The 19,553-nt window shown below is 53.3% G+C and overlaps 2 long non-coding RNA genes across 3 annotated transcripts; both read right to left on the bottom strand.

Annotated features, from left to right (window-relative positions):
• Positions 1 to 2,359: 2,359 nt before the first annotated feature.
• LOC141279389 (uncharacterized) lies at positions 2,360 to 15,458 on the bottom strand. The gene is made up of 3 exons (XR_012333531.1): positions 15,203 to 15,458; positions 12,932 to 13,079; positions 2,360 to 3,412 (listed from the first exon to the last, which is right to left on the bottom strand). It is a non-coding gene; the product is annotated as an uncharacterized lncRNA (long non-coding RNA).
• LOC109552242 (uncharacterized) lies at positions 3,987 to 12,823 on the bottom strand. Of its 2 annotated transcripts, none has more exons than XR_012333530.1 (3): positions 12,196 to 12,823; positions 11,881 to 12,021; positions 3,987 to 4,456 (listed from the first exon to the last, which is right to left on the bottom strand). It is a non-coding gene; the product is annotated as an uncharacterized lncRNA (long non-coding RNA). The 2 variants fall into 2 exon arrangements; XR_004527628.2 differs by having other exon boundaries at positions 3,987 to 4,393; positions 12,196 to 12,792.
• Positions 15,459 to 19,553: the final 4,095 nt, after the last annotated feature.

The following is a 19,553-nucleotide window of genomic DNA, read 5'->3' on the forward strand; positions in this document are numbered from 1 at the left end:
GCCACAACTACTGAAGCCCACGTGCCACAACTACTGAAGCCCATGGGCCTAGAGCCCATGCTCCGCAACAAGAGAAGCCACCGCAATGAGAAGCCCGCGCACTGCAACGAAGAGTAGCCCCCGCTCGCCACAACCAGAGAAAGCCCTCGCACAGCAACGAAGACCCAACACAACCAAAGATAAAATAAATTAATTTTAAAAAAAAAAGAAAAAGAAGGCCTAGTCCCAGCTGACTGGCTGTGTGTGGGGATGGCTCTACTGCATGAGAACCAGGTCTTGCTTGATGTGTTCATTCATTCTTTCACTCATTCCTTCTTATCTTGGTTTGTTTCGTTTATATGCTTATTTATCTACTTATTCATTCATTTAATCTTTTTTAAAAAATTAATTAATTTATTTATTTTTGGCTGCACTGGGTCTTCGTTGCTGTGCGCGGGCTCTAGGTGCGTGGGCTTCGGTAGTTGTGACACGTGGGCTCAGTTGCTCCGCAGCATGTGGGATCTTCCCGGACCAGGGCTCAAACCCCTGTCCCCTGCATTGGCAGGCGGATTCTTAACCGCTGCGCCACCAGGGAAGCCCCTAATCACTAACTTTTTATTGAGGGTTTCCCATGTGCTGGCCTGGCAAGGGGACACGGACATGAAGGAAGCATGCCCTGGGCCTCCAGGAGCTCACAGGCCTGCAGAGAGAACACACATGTGTGCAGACGGCATGGTCCTTCTGGGAGGCAGGGGCACAAGAGGCACCAGGTGCATTAGTGAACAGTTAATCAGGTCAGGGCCACAGGTAGGAAAGCGTGTGAGGGAGAGAGCATGTCCGGCTGAGGGACCAGCCTGAGCAAAGGCAAGGAGTTGGGAGAGAACGAGGGAACAGTGCGCTGCCCTCCTTGTGGCTGGCAGCAAGACAGGGCAGGAAGGCAAAGAGCCTTGAGTCCCAAGCCCAGGAGCCTGGTGGGTATCCGGGGGGACTGCGGAGCCTTTGCTGGTTATAAGCAGGGAGTGTGGTGCTGCCCTCCGTGGACACAGGGAGCAGACCAGGTCGACTCTGTGTTCCTGAGCCCTAAGTCTCAAGGGGCCTCAGGAGAAGAAAGAGATTCCACTGTCCCAAGTCTGGTCAAGCCCAAGGGGCCTGGGTAAGGAAACCCATAAAAGGCCCAGGACCCCAAATCTATGGAAATGGGCAGAACCGACTCCCACTTTCTGTGCAGCTCCAGCATCCTGTGTCCATTCACACAGCAAGTCCTTCCCATCCTTCCTCCCACTGTCCCTCCTCCCAAAGTACACCAGAGGCCTCTTCCCGAGGTTCCAATTCCTAGGGACCTGATGTTATCCTAAGCCTTTGGAATAGTAGGACTCAGATTCTAAGCAATTCTGAGCAGAGCCGAGAAGGTTTGAAAATCCACAACCCCAGGGCTAACAGCTCCTTAAAAAGGGGCAACAGGGACTTCCCTGGTGGCACAGTGGTTAAGAATCTGCCTGCCAATGCAGGGGACACGGGTTCGAGCCCTGGTCCGGGAAGATCCCACATGCCGTAGATCAGCTAGGCCTGTGCACCACAACTACTGAGCCTGTGTGCCACAACTCCAGAAGTCCGCACACCTAGAGCCCATGCTCTGCACTGCATTGAGAAGCCTGCGCACCGCAATGAAGAGTAACCCCTGCTCACCACAACTAGAGAAAACCCACGCGCAGCAACGAAGACCCAACACAGCCAAAAATAAAACATTTTAAAAATTAAAAAATTTTTTAAAAGGGGGGGAAATTATTTTCTGAGTGCCCAGCACTGTGCTGAGTGCTTCCACCCTTGTGATCTCACGTAACCAGGACAACCGTCTGTTACACTGAGGCCCAAGAGGTCAGTGACTCGCCCAGGGTCACACAACCTGTGAGTGGAGAGCTGGGGCATGAACCTGCTTTCTGGGGCTCTAGGAAGGGCTGGATCCTAGGGCAGGGGAAAGAGGCAGAGGAAGAGAAGCCAAATATGGGGAGAGCAAGGAAGGGCAGAGAGGGGAAAGGCAGCCAGAACTGGAGAGGAATAGAAAGGAAAATAAAAGGAGAAAGAGTCAAAGAAGGGAGTAGAGAGAAGTGAGGCAATGAAAGAGCGAATGGGGCGGGGGTGGTGGGAGGGGAGGTTAAGGGAGGGGAGAGGAGACAGGACAGCAGGGACTGGGTAGCGACAGGACCTCAGGGGAGCACAGGCCTGGCCTCCTTCTGCAGCAGAGGAAACGGGACCAGAGAGGGTCCCCAACTTGCTGGAGGTCCCCAGGAGCATCAAGTTGGCTTGTGGTTCGCATTTCTCGTGGGCAAGAAATTGGTTTCAGACCAAAAATCTTAGGTGTTCCAGGGAATGAGAAGTGAAACAGTTTTTTAAATTACTTTATTTTTTGAATAGGTAATATATACACATGGTATGAAATCCATAAGGTACAAAAAGGGAAACAACTGTCCAGTTCCCTGTTACCTGATTCTTGGGTATTTTTCTAGAGATAGTCTAAGCAGACAAAGACATAGAGGCAGACATAGTCTTTTTTAAATTTCACCCAGAAAGTAGCATACTAAACACATTGCACTTCGCTTTGGTTGTTTTTTCCCCCTAAATCCATCCCATGTCCATGCATATAGAGCTGTTTTGTTCTTTTTAATGACTATATAGTATTCCACTGTTTGGATGGACTGTGATAGTTTAACATCATGAGAGACCTCATTCATACAAAAGACTGAATGAACCACTTATGTACAGTTTAAAAAATAATTATAAAGTGAACACTTATGTAACCACCAACCAGGTCAAAAAATAAAACGTTGCCAGCGCTACAGAAGTATCCCCCAAATCCCTTCCCTCTCTCTAGAAGTAACACTATCTTAACTTTTTCAGTAATTATGTCCTCATTTTCTTTATAGTTTTCCAACTTATGTAAACACCTTTAACAATATAGTTTAGTTTTTACCTTAACAGATTTTAATCTTTATACAAAGAGAATCATAGTGTAAATGTTCTTTTGTATCCCACTTCTTCTTTCTCACTATGTTGTTGCATGTAGTCACAGTCTGTTTTCATTGCTGTATAGTATTCCATTGTTTAAAAAGTTACTTAACCAGTCTCTTACTGATGGACATTCAGGTTGTTTCCAGTCTTTTGCTATTACAAATAATACTGCAATAGATAAAATTTGTTAACTTACACATATGCAAGTGTATGTCTAGGATAAATTCCCCAAAGTTGAAATACTGGGTCAAAGAGCAGTGGTTTTGTGTTTTTTTTTTTTTTTCCAGGGACACTAGAGGGGAGTGTCCACTGGAATAGTTGGGGGAAGATTTGAGTTAAAGGTCGTTTGCTGGGCTGGATGGACTGTAGTGCTGGCTCCAGGTGGCAGTTCTCATGCTTTCACGTTTGCTTGCTTCTAGAAAACATCCTGCAACAGTAAAGAACAAAATATATTTTTCCGCCTTAAATGAAAACTATGTAGGAGAAAGTCCTACTTCTGCAGAAGTAAATGTTCAAAGGGAAAGAAAGTAAAATGCTATAAATTCTTTCTCTATATTTAATTTTCCAAGTCTAATTTTGACTATTAAGAGAGTGATAGTGAAAAGAAAATCACCACAACCAAATGCAGGCTGAGTCAAAAACCTTGTGCACCTCCCTGTAGACACTAATGAATAGGATCAGAAGTTACCTAAAATAGAAATAAAAAATTCTTCAATTATAAGTAATATGGAGAATGGCGGATGAATTGGGAGATTGGGATTGACATATATACACCAATATGTGTAAAATAGATAACTAATAAGAACGTGCTGTATAAAAAATAAATAAATAAAATTCAAAAAAAGCACAAATACACAGAGGAAAAAAAAAAGAAAATGGCATAGCTTTCGATCTTAACTCATTGGGAAAGAGACCAGATAATTATTTAGATGCTCTAATGTAGGTGCAGGAAACTTTTTTAATTTTAAAAATTTTATTTTTTTATTGAAGTACACACAGAATTTTTAAAATTATTTATTCATTTATTTGGCTGAGCCGGGTCACAGAAATTTTTGACTCACCTCTTTTAATGTCAAAGGAGACATAGTTTTAAAAATTGAGGTATAAATGGCATATAATACTGTATTAGTTTTGTGTACTGCATTTTTAAAATTTTATTTATTTATTTTTGGCTGCACTGGGTCTTCATTGCTGCACTCAGGCTTTCTCTAGTTTCGGCGAGCAGGGGCTACTCTTCGTTCCGGTGCACGGGCTTCGCATGGCGGTGGCTTCTCCTGTTGCCAAGCACGGGCTCTAGGCGCACGGGTTTCAGTAGTTGTGGCTCACAGGTTCAGTAGTTGTGGCGCATGGGCTTAGCTGCTCCGCGGCATGTGGGATCTTCCCGGACCAGGGCTCGAACCCATGTCCCCTGCATTGACAGGCGGATTCTTAACCACTGTGCCACCAGGGAAGTCCTGTACAGCATTTGAAACTTTGAAGTAGATAGGTAGATAAATATAGAGATATTGTCACGTTGCCCTGGATAAAAGTTGTATCGACTTTACCCTCCTACCAGCAGCACATGACAGTGTTGTTCCCCATCCCACTGGACGAGTGGGTGACCATGTAGGGCTGGCCCTGCAGAGTGACAGGGAGGTCAGGCAGGCCTGGGTGGTGGAGCACCAGGTGCCCTTTGCCCCCACTGGGCTGGGTGGCTGATGGGGTAGGCTGGGTGCTATTGCAGTCACAGGGTAGATGGGCAACAGGAAACATGGGCACTGTGTCCTCGAAGCTGTGTCCACCTGGGGGACATGACCCCTCCACACACAGACCCCTCAACCTCAGCCCAAAGAGCTCGAAGAGGAGGGAACAGCATCCCCCTCACCCCCGCTTCCTAGCCACCGGTCCCCATGGGGCTTGACGGGACGTGTGGGAAAACTCAGGCCTCAGAGCACGAGCTGGGCAAGTTGACCAAAAAAAGCTGAGCCCGTGTACAGAAATGGCCGTCTTGCAACTTCCTCTCACAGTTGAGACACTGGGAGAGGCTCCTTGGGCCCCTCCGAGCTCCTTGAGCTCTGGTCAGAGCGCTGGGCTGGCTCTTTAGTGCATTAGGACATCCAACAAATATTTGCTCAGGGCCTCTACGGGCCAGGTGACAAAACAGGCAAAAATCCCTGTCCTCCTGGGGCTTGTTCTGGAGCAGGGAAGGCAGGGGATATGCAGAGTAGGTGAGAAGGCGGCAAACGCTATACGAAAGAGGATGAGCCAGCTGGGGAAGGGGGGGCCGTGTGCAGAGTGAAGAGGGCAGGAAGGGCAGGAAGGGGACACCTGAACAAACCCTGGGAACAAGTGAAGGAGCCAGCCAAGCAGACACCTGGGAGAAGAGCTCTAGGCAGGGGAACCAGCAAGGGGCCAGTGTGAAAAGAGCCAGTGGTAGGAGGTGAGGGAGGTGAGGGTCTGGTCAGGTAGGGCGCTGGGGGACGTTGTGTGTTGTGTGGAATTTGGTTTTGATTCCGGGAAAACAGGACCACCACTGCAGAGTTCATTTTCTTATTCAGATCTGAAGTTGGGGCCGTTATCATCCCTGTGGTACAGTTAAGGAAACCGAGGATCGGAAGGGGCCCATGATTCAGCCAATCGAGGGACAGGCGAGCCTTAAACCAGGTCTGCTGGAGACCCCGGTGGTATCCACCGCAGGCTCTCACCAAGTGCCGCGAGCCAGGACGAGGCAAGGCGAAAGGCCCAGCATCGGCTGAGGTGATGCAGTCAACCAGCATTAACTCACCCCACCTCCCATGACCCTGTGAATTTACCATCAGTGCCATTTTAATGGCAAAGGTCACGTGGCTCAGCTGGAGAGGGGGCTGCCCAAGGACACACACAGCTGGCCAGTGGGTGGGAGGTAACTGCCACTCTGAGTGGCCCTGGGACATGGGCTTCCGCTGCTGCCTCTATCTCGAGTTTCTCCCATGGGTGTTTCCCCACCTAAAAATTGCCCTTGGCTCTGGCTTGTACACAGGCTGAAGTTCAAAGCTCTGAGGTCTGTGCTGGAGCCCCCAGCACCCAGGAGTCCGGCCAGCATTTCCACCCTCCGCCACCCCAAGTGGACCAGCCCCACCCCCACCCCCAGCCAGAAGACACTACTCAACATTCCCAGAACCTCTTTCTCAATGTCTCACGGCCTTTGCTCACAGTCCCACCCGCTCCCACACCCTAAGACCTCCCTCCATTTTTGACGGCTCGCCTCCTCCAGGCTGTCTCCCCAGATCCTCCCTTCCCTGTTCACCTCCACCTCTCCCCAGCCTTGCTGAGTCCCTCCTTGCACTCTGCGCCAGCTCCTGCCCCCCACTCCCCAGCCCCAGTGGCCAGTAGGCACAGATTTCCAGAACGGCCTGACCTCCTGCGTGCCCTGAATCCCATTGCTGCCCCCCCCCCCACCAGACCCTTGTCTCCTGCTGACCAGACCTGCAGACGGGGAGCTCACCTCCCGGCCACATCACTCAGCCTCCGGCACCTCAAACCCACCGCCACCCACAGCGACTTCCTCCTGCTCACCACGGGCATCACCCCCCCCCACTGCCGGCTCACTCACTGAGGACAGGAGCCACTTTCCCCCTCCAGGCCCCCTCTTCTGTGAAGCCCCTGACACCGTCCTCTTCTATCTGGGTACCCCTGGATCCTTCCTTACGATTGGCTGTGTGACCTCTGGGCAAGCTCCTTCCCCTCCCCGAAGCTCAGATGCCTCAGTTCTGTAGAGGGGCCAACGAGACCCAGACCGCAGCATTGTACAGAGGGCAGAAAGAGACAATCTGTGTCAGTCTTCCCTTTGTATACAGTAGGGTTTCAGTTAGTCCACGTTTCCCTCGTCGGCCTCCACAAATGCTTACTGAGCCTTGTGGAGTTTAGGAGTATGGCTCCAGAGACCTTGACTCGGATCCTACCCCTGCCCTTTGTTTGCTGCGTGGCTGAGGGCAAGTCACTTCTCAGAGCCTCGGTGTCCTCATCTGTAAAATGGGGGCAATAACAGGACGCACCTCACCGGGCCGTGAGAATTAGAGGAGCCCACACGTGAGATGTTCGTGTGTGACGTGCACACCCAGCATTCCTCGGGAGGAGGAAGGCTCGACCCTGTCCCCGAGAGCTCAGGAGCTCTGCAGCCCTCAGCTCCTTGGAGCTCCTGCCTCCTGGCCTCTCCAAAGCCTCCTTGGAAAAACTGAGAAATGTGAGGAGTCGAGAAGCTGGCGGAGGAGAGCCTTGAGACAGCAGCATCTCGCCCTCCTTTGCTCTGCCCATACTTCTCTCCTTCTCCCTGCCTGAGCAACCAGCTCTCGGGAGGGGAAAGCCAGCCAGAGAAAGGGGGCCCAGGTCTGGAGTAGGGACCTTGTGATAGGATGAGGGGGCCTTTTCAAAGAAGGAAAAGTAATCATTATTGAGCTCCCATCATGGGCCCAGCACACTGGATCTTTACAACAAAGCTATGGGACAGGAATCACCTCAATTTTATAGATGAGAAATGGGGCTCAGAGCATATACTTAAACTGCTCCAGGTCACAAAGCAGAAAGGGCCAAAATCAGGGTTGGACCAGGCTTATCTTACTCCAAAGCCTGTGCTCTCAGCCCAAAGCTACCCCAGCGTGTGTGCCAGGAGCAGGGGTCTCTGTGCATAGGATGGGAGTGGGAGGGCCCTGAGGGGGCCGGTGAGTGAGGAGCTGACTTGATTTCCAGGTTGTGGAGGCCAAGATTAGTTTGAAGCTGCCTAGGGGTCCCGGGTGGGTGTGAGGGGCAGCCCAAGGTGCAGAAGTAGGAGGCATGGACCCGGAAGGAGTCCTGAGTGAGCCTGAGTGAATCAGAGGCTCCACAGGCTGAGATGGAAATTCCCTGTGTATGGCGTGTGGTCACCCAGAAAAGGGAAACGGTGCTTTTCGGAGCAGAGGACGGTGGGGGCTTGAGCCCGGGAGCAGATGCCTGCCTGGGTGGGGCTGGTGAAGGCATAGTGACTGAGGAGGCCTGACCTCCGGGTGTGCTCAGGTCCTGCGTGGGAAGAGGGAGGTGGGGAGCCATCAGGCCAGACCAGGCCTGGTCATGCTGTGGTGTGTCCATGGGTCCTGACAGATGGATAGGAGTTTATCGGGCCCAGAGGGAAGAAGGGCACTTGACTCGGACCGTGGTAACTACCAGAGCCAAGGCACAGGGGTGTGACTCAGCATGGAGAGCCAGTCCCCCGGCTTTTGCTGGGGAACTCTTTCCTATCCCACCCCAATGGCACCCTCCTCACCCCAGGAAGGACTCATCACTTGTTCTTGGTGTCTCACAGCTGCAGTTTCCTTCTTGGAGTACTCAGGATCTTGTAACTCATCTGCCTTCTCCACACGACTGTGAACAGGGGCCATAGCCTAGTTCTAGAGATTTCTTGCACCCAGCCTAGGGCTGGCATCGAGTAGGTGCTCTGTGTTTGTGGGATGACAAGTCACAGAAGAGGATTCTGAGGCTCAGAGAAGTTAGGTGAAAGGCAGCCAGCTGACTGCGGCTGAGGGGGGCTAGGGCTGTGCCTCAGCTGGGACTTAGTGGGAGGCAAGGAATGGGGCAGGGAAGGTGGCACTGGGCACTGACGAACCCCATCTGGTAACTCTGCTGTCCAAGGCCTGCTTCCCCCTCAAGCTTCGGGCCAGCCCCGCTCCTGCCTTGTCACAGTGCTGGGAAACTCCTGTCCTCCCGGGCAGGAGACTGAGGGACAAGATGGAGCAAGGGGCAGTCAGACGGAGACAGAAGGGGACTGGATGTCAGGAAATCTTGAATCTCGGTCCAGACACTTTCTAGCTGTGTAGCCTGGGACACGTGACTTCCCCTGTGAGCCCATGTCCATTTATGATGGAGATAATGGGACAGGCTTGTTCGGGGGACAGAAAGAACTGCCATCCTCTGCACCATCGTGAGGGAGTTCGTCTATTATTAGAAGTGAGTATTACTTATGTTGTCTGTTGTCTCTCCCTGGAACAGGCCCCTGCTACGGCACCATCCTGCCTGCCACTTCCTAAGCAGCGTGTGCCATGGTCTCGGGCCCAGTGTCCGTCTGTCTGAGCTCAATTCTGACCTGCACAAGGGCCTGTGACCCACGCCAGCCGGATGAGTGGGCCGAAACCGAACTCAAAGAGAGTGATGGCTGGAGCCTCCTGCTCAGAAACGTGCCCCCTTAAGGCCCCAGGTGCCCCAAAATCCACCACAGCTCCCCAGATTACTTGGCGCCCCCTTGAAGGTCAAGGTCCCCTGGAGAAGCTACGCTCAGGCAGGGCCGGGCAGCGCCACGGTGGCCATTGGTGCTGGAGCTTTTCCAGCCACGAAGGGGAACTGAGAACTGTGGGAATGTGCTTTGGGCAGGCCACGGTGGGCTGGGCCCGGGTGGGAGGAGGCTGCTACTAGGAGCCCAGACTGATGGGGTCTTGGGGGTGAGTAGTAGAAGGGATCCCCCCCAGGCAAGTGGCCATGGGGCCGGGGGTCACCATGAAGTACTGGCAGGTTGTCCAGAGAGACCTGGCCGGGCAGTGGGAGGTCGGGGAGCTGTGTGGGGAAGGAAAGAGGAAGCCATGAGGAGGGGGGATGGGCCTGCCGGGGATGGAGCGGGACTGGGGGCTGGGGGCCTGGAGCCACTTTGGCCGCAGCCGCTTCACTTCTCCCGGTTTCGGTTTGTAAATAGCTGGCTCTGGGCAGGCGGGATGGGCCCTGCCCCTTCCGTGGCCCGTGTCCAGGGCGGTCCAGGTCTGAGTAGCTGCAGACACCCCAACCCTGGATTTGAGGACCCCTGCAGGCATCAAGGCTGGCCCAGCCTTTGGCCTGGGCAGGCAGGTTCTGGTGGGCCTGGTTCTGGGCAGCCCAACCTGTGGTCACTGAGGTAATGCAGCTGGGACAGAACTTGATGACTTGGCCACATTGGGCTTATTTATAACTGGGCCTCCGTGGGCAGAAGCAGCTGCTGAGCCGCCAACTCAGCACTTAGGCTGACCCAAGGCACCGAGGCAGGGGACAGGATGGTGGGGGCCAGGCTGGCCTGATGGCCCCTCAGGCTGGGCCTCAGGGTCTCGGGCTCCTCAAGGCCTCCTTGGCTGGAACCAGCCCTTGGCTGTCCATGATGGGAAGGCCTAGAGATTTAGGAGGGGCCACTTGTGAAGTGGGCACCTCAGAACCTCCTGGGCCAAGCGTGTGGCTGAACTGGGTCCGTGGACTGGTCAGTCCCCAGCAGGCTCAGGCCTTGGCCTTCCTGCAAAGAAACTCTTCTTCCAGAGGTCAGATGCTGTCCACAAACTCAACAAGAAGCCAAGTCATCTCCCCTCCCCTTCTTGCAATAGCAGCTTAAAAACAAAACAAAACATGTTCGGGAACAGGGCAATGCCAAATCCTAAGGCCTGGCCCTGATGGTGGAACTCCAGGCACCTGACACCTGGAGAAAGGTTCAGATCCCTCCTGAGGCCCTTGCACCACAACACATGGGCACCCATCTCCTTGGTGAATGGCTGGGAAGGGCTGGCCCTGCCCCCCACCCCCCTTGCCTTTCTTCTGAGGAAGAATGTGAGGGGGTATCAGACACTTTCCTAACGTTTTCAGGAATAAAGAGGATCCTAAAATCTTTCTCCTGCTTTGAATCCTTCCAGATCAACCTTGTTGCCTACCACTCTCCGTCTGTCCCATCAACACCCCATCTCCCAAACCCAGTCCCGGCCTTCCCACCTCCATGCCTTCTTCTAAGTCTGGTTCCCCCACCTGGCGTGCCTTTCCCTCTCCCCAGTCTCTCCAAGCCCCTCTCTGTCAAGACCTATGCCAAGCCCCCCTCTGAGGGTCCCAGCCTCAGTGCTCACCCTGCCCCCAAAGCTGAGGCTGTTGGGATGGAAAAATCAAGGGAGGTCAGAACTGGGGCAGAAATGGGTGAGGGATTTTAGATGATGGGTGCCATGATCACCACATAAAAGAGGAAATCAAGGCCTGGATCAGGTCAGGGATGGCCAAAGGCACTCAGTGAGCAAAGGACAGAGCTGAGACCAGAGCTCCCACCCTTGGACCTCTGACCTCCTAGACCACCTGCTCAGCCTTGAGCGGTAGCCCTGCCTGGCCCCTTCCTCTTGGCGGAAGCTGTTGGGGACAGGAAGGATGGGGGCCTGCAGTGGGGGGTTAACTCGGGCCATCCACTGCCCTGGGTCGGGGCCTGGGGTGATGGGCCCACTTAGGCCCCTCTGGGCAGGGTCGGGGCGCCCGACCTGGAGCCACCCGGGCTGCAGCTGCCCCTGTTTCCACATCGGCAGTAGCAAGTCCGGCGCCTGAGAAAACAGGAAGCGCCCAGTCACCACAGGAAGCATGTGTGTGCAGCCTCCCCACCCCCGGCCATTGCAAAACGCCAACAGCCCCGTTACCACAGGCGCTGCACAGCAGCGGCCAGGAACGCTCTGGCCGCCAGGTCCGCCAAGGGGCCGGACAGACAGACTCCAGCCCTCACCTGCCTGGACTAGGCCACGGGGTGAGGTCCAGCGGTGGTCTTGAGGAGCCCCAGGTCTGGGCACGGGGGCCTCAAGCCTTCCTTTGGGTTGTCAGCCCCGTCCCCAGATGCACCTGGGCCAGGCCTGCTCTGGCCACCATTAAATCTGAAGATGGCGTCAGGGGTTGCAGAGAAGCCATTTCTCTGACCTGGTGGGTAGCGTTCGAGGACTCTGTGCGCAGCCCTCAGACCTGCCAGGACTGGAGAGGCCATTGGCCCAGAGCCTGCCACCTCCACAACCCCAGGGAGCTGTCTGCTGTCAAGTCCACACCTGCCACAGCCTCTGCCCGGCCCCAGACCTTCCCAACCGAGACTGTGCCGGCCCCTGCGGTCCTGCCCAGGCTAGCCTTTAGGGGGTCGGGGCCCCTCCTCGTCCCACCCTGCCTGCCCTGACTCACCTCTCACTTCTGGGCCCCCCAGGCTCAACCTTTGGAAGGAGATGGGAGTCCAACAAGGCCAAGGCCCCATGACTGGGAGGCCTGTGCTCCTCCAGCCCCGGGGACAGCAAGGAAAAGAGAAGAGAGCAGAGCATTTCATGGCTATAATAAATCAAAGGGGGAAGTCGGAGCAGGAGAAATAAGAAACTTCCCTACCCTGGGCACAGGGACCTGCCAGGCGGCAGCCCCCGGCACCCCATGGCCTTCCCTCCTCCCTCCTGCATCCCTGGCTGGGGCCCAGATCTGGTGCCCTCTCCCCAGGCTGAGGCACCCCACCTGCCCAGAGATCCCGGTGGGCATCCAACAGCCCTTCTCATTGTGCACCCTGGAGGTCCAGCATCTCTCAGCTCTGCACCTCCGTTTCTTCCAAATGGGCATGGAACTTCCCCAAGTCGAGTACTCCTCCGGGGAGGTGAAGGGTCAGACTGGCCAGCAGAGAGGGCTGAAGACGGGTAGTGTCCCTCCGGACAAGGACCCTCAGGGCATGAAGAGGGGGGTGAGACATTCTGAGAACACCCAGTGGGAGAGTTGGACTGGGATGGACAAACCTCTGTGAGAGGAGATGGGAGAGCCAAAGCAAGAGGCAGGAGCGTGGAGCAGAGGTGGGGAGGGCCCTAGACCGAAAACAGGCAGGGCCTTGACCTCAACTCTGTCCCTGCACTTTCGCAAACCAAACCAGAGGCCCAGGGCATGGGGTCCACGGTGCAGGCAACAGATACACACAGCCAGTGGAGGCACCATGTCTTCCTGGAGTGTCCACTCAGATAGAGACTGAGAGTGGAAACTTATTTTAAGAAAAGGGGAGGGGGAAGCCCACATATTTAAAAGGGTACAAATCTGTATGAATTTTTAAGATAAAAAGAAGGAATTTCATAAAAATTTTGGCTAGCTTTGGCCCCATTATGAGTCATGCCTCCAGATTCCCAGCTGCTGGGGAGACACAGGATGCCTCTACTTGAACCGCCCTGAGATGGCGTGCTTGCTCCCTTACTCCAGGGCTCTCTGCTCTCACCGTGAGCAAATCCTCCTGGGCCCCTGTCCCGGGTCTCCTGGTGATGTCTCCTGCACAGCTGCCAGCCTAGAGCTTGGGGCTCCTGGGAAACAGCGGCAGGGTCTGGGATCCTTTTGAGCCTCTGAGATCACGCTGCTTCACTCACAACCTTGTCAGGCAGATGAGATAAGAAAGTGGCTGTGACTGTTGGAGTCCAGGCTGCAGAGCCAGACAGATTGGGGAGCCTGCAGTGTGTGGCCCTGGGCAAGTGATCTCACCTCTCTGAGCCTCGGTTTCCCCATGTGGGAAATGCCTAATTTGAAAGTCTGCAATGAGGGACAAAGGAGGTCATGGAACGGGGCCTCGGGGTGATTGTGTGGCCGGCATCACACAGCGACCGCCACTCCAGTCTCCTCCCAGAAGCCCCCACTTCCTCCCTCCTTTCCCTTTCACCTGCTTGAGAACCTTTGCTCCCTGCTCTTCTCTGCACCCCCAGAGCCCCTGACCTCTCTCTGACCTGTCCTGATCTGGGAGAGTACCGGCGCTGGGGTTCCCAGCCCTACCCCAAGGCACTCCATCTGTGAGACAGAGACCTTAGAAGCCCAAACTCCTGCCCTGGCAGGACTCCCCACTTCTGCTTGCATACTTCCTGCCCTCCCAAGACACCCTCTTCCATCCTCAGACCGCCTGTTTTAACAACTAGTAACATTTACTAGGCACTCTACGTACGCAACATATTGTAATCCTCGCAGCTGCAGGTATTCTTATCCCCATTTCACAGACGAGGAAACCGAGGCTCAGAGGGGAGGAGTGACTGGTGTGGGGTCAGCTGGCTAGAGAGGGGCAGCTCTGAGCTGAGAACTCAGTTCTCTTGTCCACCAACCCAGGAGAAATCCTATGCAAACCATGAGGCAAAGCAGCGCCTCTTTGTTTGGAAGAAGACTTTGAGTCCTTTGGGATGCCACTGCTGCCCAGGCTCATGGTCATGGCCTATTCCCAGCTCCCCTGCCCTGTCTCCATCACCAGAGTCTCCTGCTTCTCCTGGTCCAGGTTGTAGGATGCCAGAGTTAGAAAAATTCCAGCCTCAGATGCCCATGAGAGCAAAAGAGATTATAAAATCCAGAAAGGTGAGCAACCTCCTGACTCAAAGGCTGCCCTTGGCTCCCTGCCCTGGACATGCACACCTAGCAGTGGCACTTAACTCCCGGGGGAGACAGGCCCCAGGGGGCAGTGTTCCCTGATGGTTAGAACCAGGGCATTGCTGCCAGACATTCATGGGTTTAAATCTCAACTTTGCCATCAAGAGACCACCCCCTGGGTAAGTGACTTAATCCTAATATGGAGAGAAAGATGCCTCTCCTGACCTGGAGATGTCACAGAAGGGAAATTTGCTTCTAAAAGCCAAGCTTCGTCATGCATGGCCTCATTTAAGCCTCATTACAGCGCTGACAAGTAGGTACTATTATTACTCCCATTTTACAGATGAAGACACCCAAATGAAGGAGTCTTCCCAAGGTCACATGGCCTTGCAGTGGCTTAAACCTCAGTCCCATGTGACTCCAAGTCAGATGCACTTACACTGCCTCGGGCAGGTTCCCCCTTCCTTTTTTCCTAGGAATTTTCCCTACCACTGCCAGCCCACAGGGTCAGAGGCCCTGAGTGGCAAGTAAACTTTGACTGGCTGGTGCTCGAGGGCTTGGCCCTGCCCAGCGGTGGCGCAGTCCCAAAATGCGACTGCTCTTGCTGTTGGCTTGGGCTGGCCGGAGGGCTGCCTAGGCATATGCAAGGGGTTGGGCCCAGCTGCAGTGCGGACTCCTCCAGGCCCCTGCTGTACTATCTTGAACCTACCCTGCAACTGTGTTGGTGTCTGACCGTCTCCTGGAGGAGGGGTGTAAGCCCTTCCAGGGGGCCTGCAGGGTGAGGCCGGGAAACCAAGAAGTTGGACTTGCGCTTCTCACTTACTTGGGCCTCTTCCAAGGCCCTGGGAGAGGCCTCAGCAAATTTGTATTTGTGATTTTGTAATCTTTTTCTTAAAGAGGGCCCCCAGATTGTGGAGTTCCATTCCCCTCCCCACTTGCTTCCTGCTGGCTGGCTCTGTGACTTAAGGCAAGTCCCCCAATTTCCCATCTATACAACGGGGATGAAGCCTGGAGAGTCAGCGGGTACAGCAGGGGCAATGCGAGGAACTCAGGGTACCCATCCTTTACAAAAGGCCCAAATCTACAGAGGGATTTCACCAGCCTGCACCTGTTCCATCCCTAACGGCCCTGGGGGGTAACTGGAGACTCCTACCCCCATGTTCCAGCTGCGATGACTGAGGTTTGGAACGGAACGAGCAGGCCGGAGCACCATCTCTCACTGCTCTCTGGGATCAACGCCCAGGATGCCGAGCCCCGGGTTGCAGGGAGGGGGCCGCTGCGCCGACCGTGGCTCGGGGAGCTGGGACCAGAGGGTGCGGGGGCGGGCTCGGCGGAGGCAGCGTCCCGCACAGTCTCACCGCAGGACCGACCTCGGCCCTTATCTGCTCGGGCAGCTTCCGCCCCCCATCCCAGCCCCCGCCGCAGGCCTGGCCCCCGCCTCCGCCTCCGGAGGGGCCGGCCCGGAGCGCCCCTCCCCCGAGGCCGCCCGCCCCCAGGGAGCGCCCGAGCTGCCGCGGGCTGCTGCCCAGCGGAGCAGAGAGGCGCCCGGCCCCCAGGTGAGGAGCCGGAAGTGATAAATAACTCCTGGGGGGGGGGGCACCATCGCAGCGAGGCCCTCCCTGCTGCGGCGTGCCCACCCCAAGCAGACCAGACAGGGGCTTCCCATCCAGGCCGCCTCAGCCAAATCTGGGAGGGAGACGAGGGTCCCTTAAAGCCCCGAGGAACAGGAGGAGCGGTGGGGTTGCTCTGCACGGCGTTCTGAGGGGCGCGACACCCCCCATCCACACACACGCGCACTAGCGTCCCAGGCCCAAGCGTGGGAGGGAAGAGAGAAGTGGAGACACCTTTGAGAAAGTGAAATGCAAGCCACAAACTGGAGGAGATGTGAGACGTCTGACGTCTGCCACGTACAACCCGCAATGGATAAACATCAAAAACACATAAAGGACTCTTGGAAATCCATGGGAAAAAACAGAAAACAAGTAATCCAACAGAAAAATAGATGAAAGACGTGAACAGGCCTTTTTACAGAAGAAGAAAACACAGTTGTCCAATGAACGCGTAAGGGATGCACAAGCTCATTGGTGATAAGGGAAATGCAAATGAAGGCCCCAATAAGATGCTATTTTATACCGTCTGACGGGCAAAAATGAACGAGTCTGACAGCACCAAGTGCTGGAGAAGAGGTGGCGCCACGGAATCTCCAGTGTGTTGTTAGTCAGAGTGCAACTCCCTACAGCCTCTGGGGAAAACAATCTGGCCTTATCTTATAAGCAGATCCCCCTCTAGGCTTAAAATCAAGAGAAACTTGGGCATGTGCTCCGAGACAGAAACGAGAACATTCAAAGCTGCACTGTTCTGAACAGCAAAAATCTAGAGAATAACCCAAATGCCCACGGACAAGAGAATGGGGAAATAAATTACAGAGGATTCACTCACACAGTGGCACATCGTTCAGTAGTGCAAGCAAATGAACCAGTTTCACCCTGTATCATGAATGAACCTGAGTACCCGTATCGTTGAGTGAAAAAGCCAGTCCCAGAAGACAGATACTTCCTATGAAGTTCAAAACCAAGCCAAACCATACCTCTATAAAAAACAATGTTGGTTCCTTCCTTTTCATACTTTTGTTATTAGGAGCTGACATGATTACCCACCTAAAAGACACAACAGTAATACTGAGAAATGATTAGAACCAGTAAGAAAATGTAGTTGGCTTACCAGGTATCAAAGGGATACATAAAAATAATTTGCCTTCCTGTGCACTACATTTAAAACATAATGGGAAATATGTTCTTTTAAATACCCACAAAATGTAAAATACCTAAAAGTAAACTTATTAAGAGTTATGCAGGACCTATATGAGAACAATTGTAAACATCACTGAATAACGTAAAAGAAAACCTTAAAAGAGCTTTTTTCCTTATTTAAAAAGAAAGGCCAAACTGGACAGAATATTGTCTGTTATGTTTCTTAGGGGAAAAAAAGGACTGTTAACACTCTGATTCTCCCAAGAAGGAAGCAGTGAGATGGGATGGGGAAGGGGTAACAAGTAAGCAAATCTATGAATAAACATAAATTAAATAAAGCCCTGCGAAGGCTCAGATTACTGTGCACAGCGCACAGGAATTTCACCCCACTTTGTGCTCCTGAGGCAGGAGAGGGGAAAGGGAGATATTAAATTCATTTGGACAGACTTCTATTCAGGGTATAGGCAAGAGCTTGTCTTTCTTTCCAGAAGCCCACAGCGGGAATGGGGGTTGGGAGGGTGAAGAAGTCCCATTGTGTTCAGGGTACAGGGCTCAGGGCTCCAAAGACACGATACTGAGGGCCTGGACAGACCCAGAAGGCTTCAGAGAGGGAGCGGCCTTGTAAACGGGCAGGATTTCAATCGACAGAGAGAGACGGCGGAAGGGGACGAACAGGCCAGGCCTGCCAGGGGTAGGGTGGGAGTTACAAAGGGGGTTGTAAAGACAGGCTGGACAGAAAGCAGTGAGGCTGGGCTGCCCATGGAAGAGTTGCTGAGGGTGGGGGAAAGGGGCTGCTGTGGAGTCACGGGGGCATCATCAGGCCAGGGCTGGAAATTCAGGGGAGAAAGCACCCCAGGAACTCACGAGGGAGCTAAGGCTGCCCTGAGAAGAACAAGTTGAGAGAGCGTTAGGGTCAGGGGTTCCAGAGGGGCAGATCCAGTTTGGAGAGGCAGAGCTGGAGGCCACAGTAAAAGCAGCAGGGCCCTGGGTGGGCACTCAGCTCTGCCTCACCTCCTCAGGGCGACCTTGGGCACCCTGAGCCTCAGATGCCCTTCTACAAGTCTACCTGCAGACCCCCACGGAAAGCCCTGAGAAGATGAAGGCCTGCTTTCTCACAGAAGGCCATACTCTGGAAGCAGAAGTAATGTGCCCATCCCAGAGCCTCTAGCCCTTGACCGCCAGAGGAGGGGGAGGGTTGTCAGAGCATCGGCAATGCCAACGCCAGGCTGTGCTGGTCTCACAGCCGTCGCCTGGTCAGTAGGCCCAGAAGCAGTCCCACCTTCTAGAAATAGGGGGCTGAGACCTGGTTGCTGAGAAAGGCCAGATCAGAGAAATTGGTCTGCAGCCCCTCCAATCCCAGACGCCTCCCAACCACACAGAGCCAAGCAGTGTCCAGGCTCACCCTGCCCTGCTGTGGTTTGTCTGCCCAGTGCCACGACCCAGGAAGACCCTGAGGCCTTCAAACTAGTTGATAAATGTGTTGGAAAACATTCATCTGTGCTCAGCGAGGAGTGGAGAGGGGTGGCCCCCACCCTGTGTCTTTATCTGTTCTTTTCATTACTGTAATACTTTCTTTATACACATGTGTCCACACATGTAAATAATAATAACATCTAATCCTTAAGTAGAACTTCCCATGTGCCAGGCATTGTTCTAAGTGTTTTCTGTGTTCATTCAACTTACACAACTACTTGATATAGCAATCCATTTTACAGATGAGGAAACTGAGGCATAGGGAGTTAATTAATATATATATCATATATTTAATTTACATATGATATATATAAAAGCTTTTACAACTTTTTTTACATAATTGCATAAATTATGATCATATACATGTTTTAACATGTTTTTACAAATTTTCCTTTTATATTTTTTTCTCCCCCCACCATGGAATCCATGTTACCATGCTGACGTGAGATCTTCTATATTTTTTATTTACTCACAATTATAAATGGACTTATATATGCTAATACCTATAATCACATGTACCTATACAAGTTTCCTTTTTGTTATTATTTTAAACTAGTGGGTTATAGTAAAAAAAATTTCTGCATCTCTCTTTTCTCACTCGTCCATATTTGGAAGCCCCTGGCAGATCTAATTCACTGGTTTTCTTTGTTTGTTTTTTCCTCCAGAACTCTTCTTTTTATTTATTTATTTACCTATTTATTTATTTATTTATGGCTGCGTTGGGTCTTCGTTGTTGTGCATGGGCTTTCTCTAGTTGCAGTGAGCGGGGGCTACTCTTCGTTGCGGTGTGCAGGCTTCTCACTTCGGTGGCTTCTCTTGTAGAGCACAGGCTCTAGGTGTGCAGGCTTCAGTAGTTGTGGTGCATGGGCTCAGTAATTGTGGCACGCAGGGCCTTAGAGCACACAGGCTTCAGTAGTTGCAGCACACAGGCTCAGTAGTTGTGGCGCACGGGCTTAAGTTGCTCCGCAGCACGTGGGGTCTTCCCGGACCAGGGCTCGAACCCGCGTTCCCTGAATTGGCAGGTGGATTCTTAACCACTGCGCCACCAGGGAAGCCCCTAATTCGCTGTTTTTAACGGCCACACACTAGTCCACCCATTGTCTTTCTACTTGGCCCTCCCAGCTCATGGTCATCCTCTAGAGTCCCATCCCCACCCCCCAATACATTAGGGAGTCTGATGGTGGAAATTCCAGGCCAGGTGAGAGGAAAGGGCAGTGAGAAGGCAGCAAGTGGTGTTTCTAGCTGGGTCTTGCCCATCCCCTTGCTGGTGGCCAGCAGCCC

Source organism: Tursiops truncatus, chromosome 8 (genome assembly GCF_011762595.2).
Source record: "Tursiops truncatus isolate mTurTru1 chromosome 8, mTurTru1.mat.Y, whole genome shotgun sequence".
Classification (NCBI taxonomy): domain Eukaryota; kingdom Metazoa; phylum Chordata; class Mammalia; order Artiodactyla; family Delphinidae; genus Tursiops; species Tursiops truncatus.